Raw genomic sequence first — 12,753 nt, forward strand, 5'->3', positions numbered from 1 at the left:
TTTAAATAGCATTAGGAGCTCTTACAAAATAACTACTAGAATATAAGAAAGATTCTGTTTGAAACACAAAGCCACCAGACAGTACCCCTCATCCAGTTTCTGACATTGAGAAAACAGTTCATCAATAACAAGTCAGATGTTAAACAACATGACCATAAACCACACCCCTACTTTTTTAGTCCCCTCAAGCCTTTTACAACAGTTCACCAATTATCAGATGTTAAACAACATGCCATGCATAGATCTTACTTGCACAAGGTTTACTGAATTAGGCTATTATATAATAGTTTCAACAGTGTAAAATTAGGTAATCAATGACACTGAGTATCTTAAAAATATAGTAAATAGGTATTTAGAACAAGAAAAAATATTTGAAAACATATACAGACTTTCGAAAATGCCAAGTTATTGCAATTTTCTTTTAAAATAAAAAGTAACTTTTTTAAATTTAACAAATTAGATGATGATATTCCAAATGTGTATAATAAGTTATTTATCTAACTGGTAGAAGTTTATGTGTTAATAAGCCATGTGATTTGAAAAACCAGCCTTCTGGACAGGGATACCAAGAACTAGCTCATGATCTCTTTGTCTCAGCCAAGAATTTATTGTACAATTAAAAGTTAAATAGGCCAAAAGCAATGGTGCTTGCTGTGTATGTGTCGTCCCCATCCTGTGAAAGCCTGACTTGGTTATCACAATGTGTTCCATTCATGACCTTTTAATTTCAGTCTCTACAGAAATCCCTTATCCCTGAGAACCATTCTTTGCTTTAGGGTGATGGTAATCAGACTCAATTTCCCCTTTCTTTGTACCCTCTCCACCAAGGATTTGGGCTTCCCAAGTGGCCCAGTGGTAAAGAATCTGCCTGCCAATGCAGAAGATGCAAAAAATGCAGCTTTGATCCCAGGGTGGGAAAGATCCCCTGACACAGGAAACGGTAACCTGCTCCAATATTCTTGCCTAGAAAATTCCTTGGACAGAGGAGCCTGGTGGGCCACAGCCCACGGGGTCACAAAGAGTTGGACACAACTGAGCACACACATGTATGCACCAAGGATTTATCCTGCCATCTCTGTGCCTCTCTCTCTCGCAGTAGGTTTTCTCTCATTTTGCCTTCATGCAAAGCCTGCAGCTGACAGGCATGGGCTCCAGAGAAGAAAATACTGGTTAAGAATTTGTCCTTTAATTAGCTATTTTAAGTGTTCTCAAACATTTCTAATCCATGTTTTTACAAAAAGAGTACTCATCTTTCAGAGATATGTACCAAAATAGTTACAAAAGAAACAGTTCGATATTTGGAATTTGCTTCAAAATAATTGTGGGGCAGGGGTAGTGAGAAGAGGTGAAGGATATACACGAAGTAAGATGGGCCACAACCTGATGTTTGTTGAAACTGGTAAGTCAGTACCTAATTTCACTGTACTCGCCTCTCTACTTCTGTATATACTTGGAGTTTTCCATAAGAAAAAGTTAAACAAACAAATAAAATCCTTTAAGGAAATTGTGAGAGATAACACAGCTGTAGCTAACTGAAACCAACTTTATTTTTTATTTTTATTTTTTTTTTATATTTTCTTTTACCAACTTTAAACAGACCTGTTTAAAGGGAGGGGTATGTGGGGGAGGGACAGATTGGGAGTTTGGGACTAGCAGATCCAACCTATTATACCGACAATGGATAATCAACAAGGTTCTGTTGTATAGTGCAGGGAACTATACTCAATACCCTGTGATAAACCATAATGGAAAATAATATAAAAAAGAATGTATATAATTGTATAACTGTATCACTTTACTGTATAGCAGAAATTAACACAACACTGTAAATCAACTATATTTCAATCAAAAAAAGTAACTTTATATGAAGATTTCATGTGACATTTTTGTCAAGCAACCTCTGATCATATAAATTAATTCCAACAAGATTTTTATACTAGGTTCCAATAATCAGGTAAGGAAATGCATGCAACTCTAGCTTTCTTTGTGGTTGAGTAAACAAAAGTAAATGGAGACAAGTATACAGGTTTTTAAAAAGGGGGAGAAAAAGAAAGAAGTCCATAAGTAAAAGCATCCATTTTTAAAAGGATTCATTTTCCCTTTGACCTTGTATGAAATAAAGCCACTATTATCATTTCAGACTGATAAATTTCCTGCTAATTTGGCAGCATGGCTTATCCAGGTGCATATCAACGAATCAGTTGGCCTTTTCCTGCTCAGGTCACTGTGTGAAGAGCGCAATTGTTGTTCCCCCTTGTTCCAGCAAAGAGCACATGACTGAAGATCTCATACCTCTCTTGTCCAGCTGTGTCCCATAACTGCAGGTGGATTCTCTGACCTCTGCCAACAGCTCCATCTGGCCCATTGGCTCTGTACACCTAAAATGGCAAAATGAAAAAGAAAAGAGAACTTCTGAGACTGGTGAACTCTTCTCAATTAGCTATTCAGTATAACTCCCCTAAGTATCTAAACTTCTAAAGAAAATTCCATCTGGAATACAATCTTATTTATATTTTATTTCAAATAATTGTCTCTGGATAACACAATAATTTGTATTAAATGATGTAAGCACATTTTTGTTGTTCAGTCACTCAGCCGTGTCTGACTCTTTGTGACCCCATGAACTACAGCATGCCAGGGTTCCCTGTCCTTCACTATCTCCTGGTGCTTGCTCAAACTCATGTCTGTTGAATCGATGATACCATCCAATCTGTTGCCCCTTTCTCCCCTGCTCTCAATCTTTCACAGAGTTAGGGTCTTTTTCATTGAATTGGCTCTTCATTATAATGTGTAAGCACATAATATATGTTTATAAATATATTAAAAAATGTACAAGTAATATATTATTTGGTGGGACGGGGGGAAAGACAGAAAGAGGCATAAAAAATACTTGTGGAAATAACAGCCAAAAACTTCCAAAATCTGATGAAAAATATTTATGTGCATTTAAGAAACTCAATGAACTTCAAGAAGCATAAACTTTCTGATACTGACTAGACATATCACCAAACTGTCAAAAATCAAAAGACAGAATTTTTAAAGCAGCAAGAGAAAAGTGATTCAATACATATAAGGGATCTCAATAAAACTAAGAACTGATTTATCATTAAGAAACAAACAAATAAAAATGGAGGCCAAAAGGCAGTAGGACAATAAAAAGTACTGAAAGGAAAAAGACTACAAACCGAGAATCCTATTTCCAGCAAAGCTATCCCTCAAATTAAAAGGGAACTTAAAACATCCTCTGATAAACAAAAACATAAAATTCATTGCCAGAAGAACTGCCCTGCAAGAAGTAACAAAAGACTGAGCTTCAGGCTGAGATGAAAAGACACTAGGCAGTAATTCAAATTCACACTAAGAAATAAAGAGCACCAGTAAAGGTAACTACATGAGTCAATACAAAAGACAATATAAATGGTTTTTCATAACTCTTTTCTGCATCTGATAAAACACAATTTCATAAAGCAATAATTATAAACTCGTGTAGATAGGTACACAGTACATAAAGATGCAATATGTATGCAATTTGTATGACAATAACAGTGAAAAGGAATTGGCAGGATATGGAGCCATATAAGAGCAGAGTATGGCATTGAAATTAAGTGGGTATTAATCCAAACTAGACTGTTAAAAATTAAGATGACAATTTTAATCCTCAGGGGAACTATTAAGAAAACAATTCAAAAAATAAAAAGTGAGAAGGGAATTTAAATGGTATACTAGAAAATGTCTATATAACACAAAATAAAGAGGGTGCCAAGAAGTAACAGAACAAAAAAAAAAGACATATAGAAAATAAGTAGCAAAATGGCAGACATAAACCCTCCTTTTTTAGTAATTATATTGAAAGTAAATGGATTGAAGATTCCAACTGAAAGGCAAGGGTTAGCAGAATAGATTTAAAGATGTGATCCAACTATATGCTATCTACAAAAGACATACTTTAGATTCAAAAACACAAAAAGATTGTTAGGAAAAGAATGAAAAAAATACAATGTCATGCAAACAATAACCAAGAGAGAGCTACAGTTATACTAATATGAGACAAAATAGACTTGAAGACAAAAAGAGACAAAAAGGATATTTTATAATGATAAAAGGGTCATGTAGTTACCATTAAGAATACATACAGATAAAAAGAGAGAAATAAACAATTTGACAATATTTAGAAACTTCAACACTCTTTTGATAATGGATAAAACAAGCAAGCAGATGAACAAGGAAACAGAAGAGCTGCAGAGCACTCTAAGTCAACTAGTCATAATATAGACATCTATAGAGGACCTCACCCAGCAACTGCAAAACACACATTCTTCTCAAGCACATATGAAACATTCTCAAGGACAGACCTTACGTTAGGTCATCGAACAAGTCTTGACAAGTTTAAGAGACTAAAGTTATACAAAATATATTTTCTAACCATAATGTGGTTTTAAAAAAAGATTAGAAATCACTTACAGAAAGGAATTTGGGGAATTCATAAGTATGTGGAAATTCAACAATACAGTCTTAAACAGCCAATGCGTCATAGAAGAAACCTAATGGGAACTAGAAAGCATTTTTAGATGAGTGAAAAGCACAACATACAAAAAGTAGCTTCACTGCCAAAGCAGTGCTCAGAGGTAAATGTATAGCGGTAAACACCTACATTAAAAAACAAGAAAGATCTCAAATCAATAACTTAAACTTCAACCTTAAAGAACTAGAAAAATAAAAGTAAACTAAATCCAAAGCAAACAGAAGGAAAGAATAATCAAGATTAGAGTGGAAATAAATTATCTTTTCTTTGAAAAGCTTAAGAAAATTGATAAACCTTTAGTTAGACTAAGAATAAAAATAGGAGATTCAAATTCTTAAAATCAGAAATGAAAGGACAACACTACCAACTTTAAATATATAAAAAGATTATAAAGGAATAGTATGAACAACCGTACGCCAAAAAATTGGATAGCTTAGAAGAAATGGAGAAATTTCTAGACACAAACAATTGAAACTAACTCAAGAAAAAATAGAAAATCTAAAGAGACATATAGCCAGTAAGAAGACTGAATTCATAATAAAAGTAACTTCTCACAGAGAAAAGACCAGGCCCAAATGTCTTCACTAGTGAATCTTATCAAATGTTTAGAATTAACATCAATCCTTCCCAAACTCTCAAAATACAGAAAAGATTTCCCCACTTCATTCTATGAGGGCTTTATTATCCTGACACCAAAAACAAAGCTATGAGGGGAAAAAAAAAACTATAGACCAATATCCATTTTGAATACAGACACCAAAATACTAGCAAACAGAATCCAACAACATATAAAAAGGATTATATACCATGACTGAGTGGAATTTATCATAAGAACAAGGTTGGGTTAACATACAAAAACCAATCAATATCGATTTATAATGGAACAGAACAGTTCTAGAATAAAGGACTAAAATCACACAATCATCTCAACAGATACAGAAAAAGCACTTGAAAAAATCCAACACCTTTCATAATAAAAATGCTCAACAATTAGGAATAGAAGATAACATCCTGGACCTGAAGAACACCATCTATGAAAAATGCACAGCTTCTATTATACTTTGTGGTGACCGAATGTTTTCTCCTTAAATCAAAGACAAGACAAAGATGTTCTCCTTCAACATTTCTACTCAACATTTTACTGGAGGCATTCATCAGGGCAATTAGACCAAAAAGAAAAAAGAAAGTATATCCAACTTGGAAAGAAAGAAGTATAACAGAAGATAGGAGGATCTTGTATATTGGAAATCCTAAGGAATAAACACACAGATACACACACAGATACAGACACTCCCTACACTGGCACACATGCAGGTTATATTAGAAACAATAAACAAGTTCAGTAGTGTTCCAGTATACAAGCTCAACTTACAAAATAAGTTGTATTTCTATACACTGGCAAAGAATAATTCAAAAATAAAATTAAGGAAACAATTTACAATAGCATAAAAAATTAAGATACTTAGGAATAAATTTAATTTAAAAAGTATAAAATATATTCTGAAAGCTACAAAATATTGTTGAAAGAAATTAAAGAAGATCTAAATGGCAAAAAAATCCATGTTCACAAATCAGAAGACTTAATATTATTAAGATATGAATGCTTCCTAGGTGGCAGAGTGGTAAAGAATTTGCCTGCCAATGCAGGAGATGCGGGTTCAATCCCTGGGTCAGGAAGATCCCTTGGAGTAGGAAATGGCAACCCACTCCAGTATTCTTGCCTGGAAAATTCCATGGACAGAGGAACCTGGTGGACTATACAGGCCATGGGGCCACAAAGAGTCTGACACAGCTGAGCACACATGCACTCCCCAAATTGTTCTACAGATTCAGTGCAATCCATGTCAGAATTTCAGCTGGTTTCTTTGTAGAAATTAATAAGATGACCCTAAAATTCGTTTGAAATTGCAAGCATCCCAAAATAATCATGAAAAAGACAAAGGTATAAAATAAGCTACAAGGATATATTGTACAAAACAGAGAATATAGCCAATATTTTATAATAACTATAAATGGAATATAACCTTTAAAAATTGTAAATCACTATATGGTACACCTGAAACTTATACAATACTGTGTATCAACTATACCTTAATTTAAAAATAATTTTAAAACAAAACAAAACAAAACAGTGGTCATAGAAGAAAAGAATTCTGGTAGTGGAATAAAAGACTTGGGGTGGATCAGAAAGAATGAATTCTTCTGTCCTCGAAGCCAGAAACTGCATATTTCCCAAGTAGAATGTGCTCCACCAAAGCCTCTTTGTCCTTAGTCTTCCTGACTACTTGTGACCTGCTTTATGGGAATGGTTGCTTTTTTAGTAAGAAATGTAGTTCCTGGACACACCAACCTCCTGACTTCTTGTCTACCCCCAGAATAACTTGTCTTGCAGTCCTTTAAAAAAAATAAATACAATTGTTAAAAAAGAACCTCTTCTCTTATTCTGCAGAACCCTACTGTTCTTTTGGTACCTCCCAGATCCATATGCACACTCATTCCCACCCGTACTTAAACCTCACATTCCTGGTGGGGTCAGTGAGTTCTGCCACCTAGTAAATGGGACTGCTGAGGCCTTAATTAAGAGAAAAGCCATTAAAATGAGCAGGGTGGTTTGCAAGCTTCATAATAAAGGTAGACAAATCACTTTTTATAATTCAGAAGGAAGATACCAGCCAAAAGTATATCAAGGAAATTTTTTAAAAATCTTCACTTTTACTTTGAAGTGTCCTCAGTTACAGCCTTTAATCACATTGCTCAGACTGAACATAATACACTTTCATATGCACCCTTTAATTTTAGATTCCAACCTTTGTCCTCCTAATTCCTATGAAGTAAATAAAACAGACAGGCAAAGGTTGACTCAGAGATTACATTTTTATATGGAAGGATGCAGAACTTACCACTCTCTTTTCCCTGAAATCAATGCCGACTGTTGTGATGAATTTGGAGTTAAATTTACCATCTGTGTACTGATAAAGCACACTGGTCTTCCCTACTCCTGAGTCTCCCAGAGCTAAAAACTTGATGAGGTAATCATAGTCTCCATCAAACATAATGAAGAACTCAGTGGGTCACCTGAAAAATACAAACAAACGCATATTTACCAAAACTCATCAGAAAATATTAGAATCCTCTGCTAATAAAGTGACTTCTTTTAATATCCAGTTCAACAAGTACTCCTACATAACACTTATATGCCTAAGGGTTCTGTGAAGAAAGGGTTAGATATTATTCACTGTCCCAAAGACTTAATCAGTTGCTAGATAAGATGCTACTGAACTGTGCTATGCTGTTATAGTACCCTTAAGACAAAAATTCCAACTGAGAATGAAAATCAAGAACATAATGGTCACTATCTTACATGAATATCATGTATAATAAAAGTAACAAAACAAAGGAAGAAAGAGAATGTTTGTTGTTGTTTAGTCCTTAAGTTGTATCTGACTCTTTTTGGACCCCATGGACTGAATAGCTTGCAAGGCTCCTCTGTCCACGGGATTTCCCAGGCAAGAACACTGGAGTAAATTGCCATTTCCTTCTCCAAAGAGAATGCTATAGGAATAATAATAATTCTTAGAGTGCAAGTGGTCCCAACTGTACCTCCTTTTTCAAAGTCTCCTAGTGCTATATCCTTGGTTTCTCTCTTGGACATCTAGGCAATTTCATTTATCCTATGCATTTTCACGTCATTACAGTTCCTTCAAAGATAATGCTAATAAAACTTGGTTTGCAGCTTCCTCACATGTTATTATTGTCACCTGCTGCTGCTGCTGCTAAGTCGCTTCAGTCGTGTCCAACTCTGTGCGACCCCATAGACGGCAGCCCACCAGGCTCCCCCGTCCCTGGGATTCTCCAGGCAAGAACACTGGAGTGGCTTGCCATTTCCTTCTCCAATGCATAAAAGTGAAAAGTGAAAGTGAAGTCGCTCAGTCGTGTCCGACTCTAGCGACCCCATGGACTGCAGCCTACCAGGTTCCTCCGCCCATAGGATCTTCTAGGCAAGAGTACTGGAGTGGGTTGCCATTGCCTTCTCCTACTACATATTAAATCAGATTTTTCTGGAATATCACTGCTTACTTGAGAACTGAGTTCCACCATGAAGGGCTCATTTACCTACACTTGCCTTGATAGTCTATAGGAAATGCTACCAATTCAGCTCTTCAGCACTGGCCAAAACAAGTCTACCTTTGAGAATAAATATTCTTGTTTGTATAGCAAGACCTAACCATGGTTACCTTTTATCTTTTGCAATCAGCACTTTTCAAAATTTATTTTTAATCCTTTAAATAGATTCAAACTATTCAAAGTATTAATCTGACTGGAAACAGTCTATCTTCAGGGAAAGCTTACTTCTTTTTATCCTCCCATTTCTAATACCAATAAACCCTCTTGAAAATCAGAAAACCAATCATCCTGTTATCACTGACAATGCTAATGCTATCTGCCCATTCAACATACACATTTACCTATCCACATACAAATTATAAGTCCTGCATTAAACTCTGCTGGTTTGGGGGACCTCCCCTGTGGTTAAGAATCACCTTCCAATGCAGGGGATACAGGTTTGATCCCTGGTGGGGGAGCTAAAATCCCACATGTTGCCAGGCAACTAAGCCCATGTGCTGCAACTAGAGAAGCCCCTGCATGCCACAACTAGAGAAAGCCCACATGTGGCAATGAAGAGCCCATGCACTGCAATACAGACTCAGTGTAGCCAAAACAAAGGGAAAAAAATGCTGCTGATTTCCCTCTCATTGGCCCCTTTTCATTCTGTCAGCTCCTATCCAGAAACTTTACCACAATTCTCAATGCTTCCTATTGGATTATTCCTATAGATACATAAAATTAATAAAAGCTCAGCCAAGGACATTCACTGACTTTTCAAGGTTGCCTCCCCTAGCCCATCCTCAATTTGGTGACTCACCTTATGCTCAAAAATCCTGAATTCTGATTCCCAAGAGCGGCTGCAGCCTTAGTGCAGAGCTACGACCTCACATTCAGATATGGCTGGTCAGCCACTAAGGGCAAAGCCTCTACAAACATCCAGCACTCTGTTTGCACACTGTAAAGAGTGACACAGCGCAGATGATGGTTTTCCATTTACAGCGTCTGTACTCACAGGTGCAGCTGGCCAGTATTGATGGTGTGCAGCAGAACGCTTCTCCAGAAGATGACCACTTGGGTGCAAATAAAGACTAGCATGTCTCATCACAGCATCTGACTGGCTCCAAGTTATTCATAAATAAGAGATAAGAATTGAAAAGTAGGTCCAGATAACATCGAACCATTTTGGGGGGGCGGTTCCCCTCCAAATAAATGAGAAAGCAGAAAGCAACTCCAAATTCTGCAAGCAGAGTGATGTAAGAAGTTTCTGTGGCTACCTTGTTTCCTCTTTATTTTGAAAAAAAGTTGGTCATTTCTATAAATATGTTTTTGTATCATTTTAGGTACAGGAGAAAATGTTGTCATCAATGGCACACTCTTCTAGAACTCTCTAAACCTATTTAAATGGAATTCAAAGACAGATGAACGTATCTTTAGGGCCCCCAAATTTAAAGTGTTTAGTTATCATGGGAGAAGAATTACACATCTAAGTCTATAAATGGTCTTCACGGGTTTTGTTTTCTATTCATGGTAACAGCAATACATAACAGTCTGTTCAAAACCAAACCATCATAAAAGAAGTGTTAACAAATGAAATACCACAACTGACGGTACACACACCACTGTTGGTGTTAATCATAGTTTATATTCTTTAGACTACAGCTTTAGATAATTATCTGCCTTGTTTACCTGAAAATAAACGTTCAGACCTTCCATTTCCTGGGTTGTTTGCTAAAGAATAAAACAGAACCCAGAGAGTTTAACTCATTTGCACAGTCTAGAACAAATGTCTCCTAATTTCAAGTCTAATGTCTATTCTACCCCAAGCTTTGTGGCCATTCCTCAAATTTTTACAAATGTATGTTGGACTTAGAAGCAACCAGGTATGGGGGACTTCCCTGGTAGTTCAGTGGTTAAGAATCTACCTTGCAATGCTGGGGATGTGGATCCAATTCCTGGACAGGAAACTAAAATCCCACATGCCATGGAGCTACTGAGCCCACGTGCCACAACTAGAGAATCTGTGTGCTGCAATGAAAGATCCTATTTTACCATGATTAAGACCTGACAAAGCCAAATAAATGAATAAATATATTTTTTTTTTAAGTGGCCAGGTTTGGTATACAAGGTAGCCTAACAGGAAACACGTGACTTCTGAAGTCAAGCAGAGCTAGACTGATTCCACGTCTCCCACCTACTGTCTACTCTGATGTTTTTCAACCTTGGATTTTCAGGTTTCCATTGTATGAAAAAGAAGATAATGTACACTACTTCACCCCATTGTTCTAAGGATTGAACGAGACACTCTTTGTGGAGTGCCCAGCACAATGCTTGGGAGATGCTGGATACTCAGTAAATGCTGGCTCAAGCTCCTCTCCCCACTCTGGACAGATCCGACGGGGCTCTGAAGACCTAAAACAATTTTGAAATAGCCTCTGGGAAGCTTGAAACATGCATTTCTGACACAAAAGATTACTGACTGGCTCGGAGTTGTGCACTAAGTCAGAAAAGAAGACCCTCTTTTTTGGCTAAATCTAACCATTTTCAATTAATTTTAAGTAGATATGTCATTTTCAAGAGTTGGAACTAGCCTAAAATCAGGTTTAAATTACATAAAACACTTCAATCCATTCTAACCAATTCACACTTGTTCAAAAGAACCTCAATGGTTCATTCTGGTTGAGAATGAAAGAGTTAAGTTCAAAGACATTCTACTTACAAAACCATTTCTGATTGATCTAAAGCCACTTTGGCTAAAACCACATGTGTCTAACCATTTAGGTCTGGTTTCAAGAGCTCAAATAGGCTTCAGGCTGGTTTTAGCTAGCTCAAATAAGCTCTCACATGGACAAGCAGGTTCTGACTGACTCACATGAGGTTTGATTGGTTCAGAATAAATTTCACTGAATCAAGTTAGCACTGACCAATTAAATCTATCTCTAACTGGGCCACAGTTGCTCTAAGTTTATCAAACCACTTGTAACTAGTTTAAGGTAGAAACTGGTTCAAAACAGTCCAAGTTGAGACTTCCCTGGTGGTTCATAGGCAAAGACTCAGTGTTCCCTATGCAGGGGTCCTGGATATGATCCCTAGTCAAGGAACACGGGGCTTTCCTTGTGGCTCAGCCGGTAAAGAATCTGCCTGCAATGTGGAAAACCTGGGTTTGATCCCCCGGTTGGGAAGATCCCCTGGAGAAGGGAAAGGCTACCCATTCCAGTTATTCTGGCCTGGAGAATTCCATGGACTGTATAGTCCACGGAGTCGTAAAGAGTCAGACACAACTGCGCAACTTTCACTTTCACTTTCAGGGAACTAGATCCCACAGGCCACAACTAAGAGTTTGCATGCCACAACGAAGACTGAAGATCCCACGTGTTGTAACTAAGACCCAGTGCAGCCAAAAAATAAACATAAAAAAAAAAGTCCAAGTTGACTGATCAGATGTTCAGTTTAAGACTAAAAAAGTAAAATGATAATCAGAAGCACCAAAAGCAATGGTTTGGTGTTTTAAACTTATGTCAAATCAATAAACTTAAATTTTTATTTATAATCACCTCAATTGTAGACAACCTGTACTCAAAAATGTATCTCCACCACAGTATAGTATCTTTCGACAACTAAACAGTTTGTCCACGTTGGAGTACAGCATACTGGTTGGGAGAAAGGACACTGTCCAAGGAGAAAATGATAAACAGTAGGAAAAGGCATGATGAGTGACACCAGCCTCTTGGGTTGAGAACTCACCTCCTGACTTATCTCAAGGATCTGGCAGCAAACCATTGATCTGTGATCCAACAATGAAATATAAATTTCAGTTGGGCGGAACATTCAGCAAATTGGGAGGCTATTTACAGTTTGTCCTAAATTGGACACAATGACCAGGCTGGTTTGGGTTAACAGAGACCAGAATTCTAAACAGTAAGGAAGCTGCAAAGAAATACAAGGTTTCAGGGAACAGGCAGGTCTTCAAATTGTTAATAGAGATTTTTCAGGGTTTTGGCAGGATACTGATGGTGACAGGTTTCTTATCTGAGATTCTGGTAGGTCTTCACATAGAATCATCTTCGTACGAAAAATTACTTTTGTTACTCAAGTCCTGAGTGGTGTCTCTGGAGCCTATTCTTCAG

General features: G+C 36.8%; 1 long non-coding RNA gene across 1 annotated transcript; it reads right to left on the reverse strand.

Annotated features, from left to right (window-relative positions):
• Nucleotides 1-2,237: 2,237 nt before the first annotated feature.
• LOC138989398 (uncharacterized) lies at nucleotides 2,238-9,540 on the reverse strand. The gene is made up of 3 exons (XR_011465658.1): nucleotides 9,447-9,540; nucleotides 7,423-7,597; nucleotides 2,238-2,378 (listed from the first exon to the last, which is right to left on the reverse strand). It is a non-coding gene; the product is annotated as an uncharacterized lncRNA (long non-coding RNA).
• Between the last annotated feature and the right edge of the window lie 3,213 nt (nucleotides 9,541-12,753).

The sequence above is a fragment of the Bos mutus genome, chromosome 10, assembly GCF_027580195.1.
Source record: "Bos mutus isolate GX-2022 chromosome 10, NWIPB_WYAK_1.1, whole genome shotgun sequence".
In the NCBI taxonomy this organism is placed as follows: Eukaryota; Metazoa; Chordata; class Mammalia; order Artiodactyla; family Bovidae; genus Bos; species Bos mutus.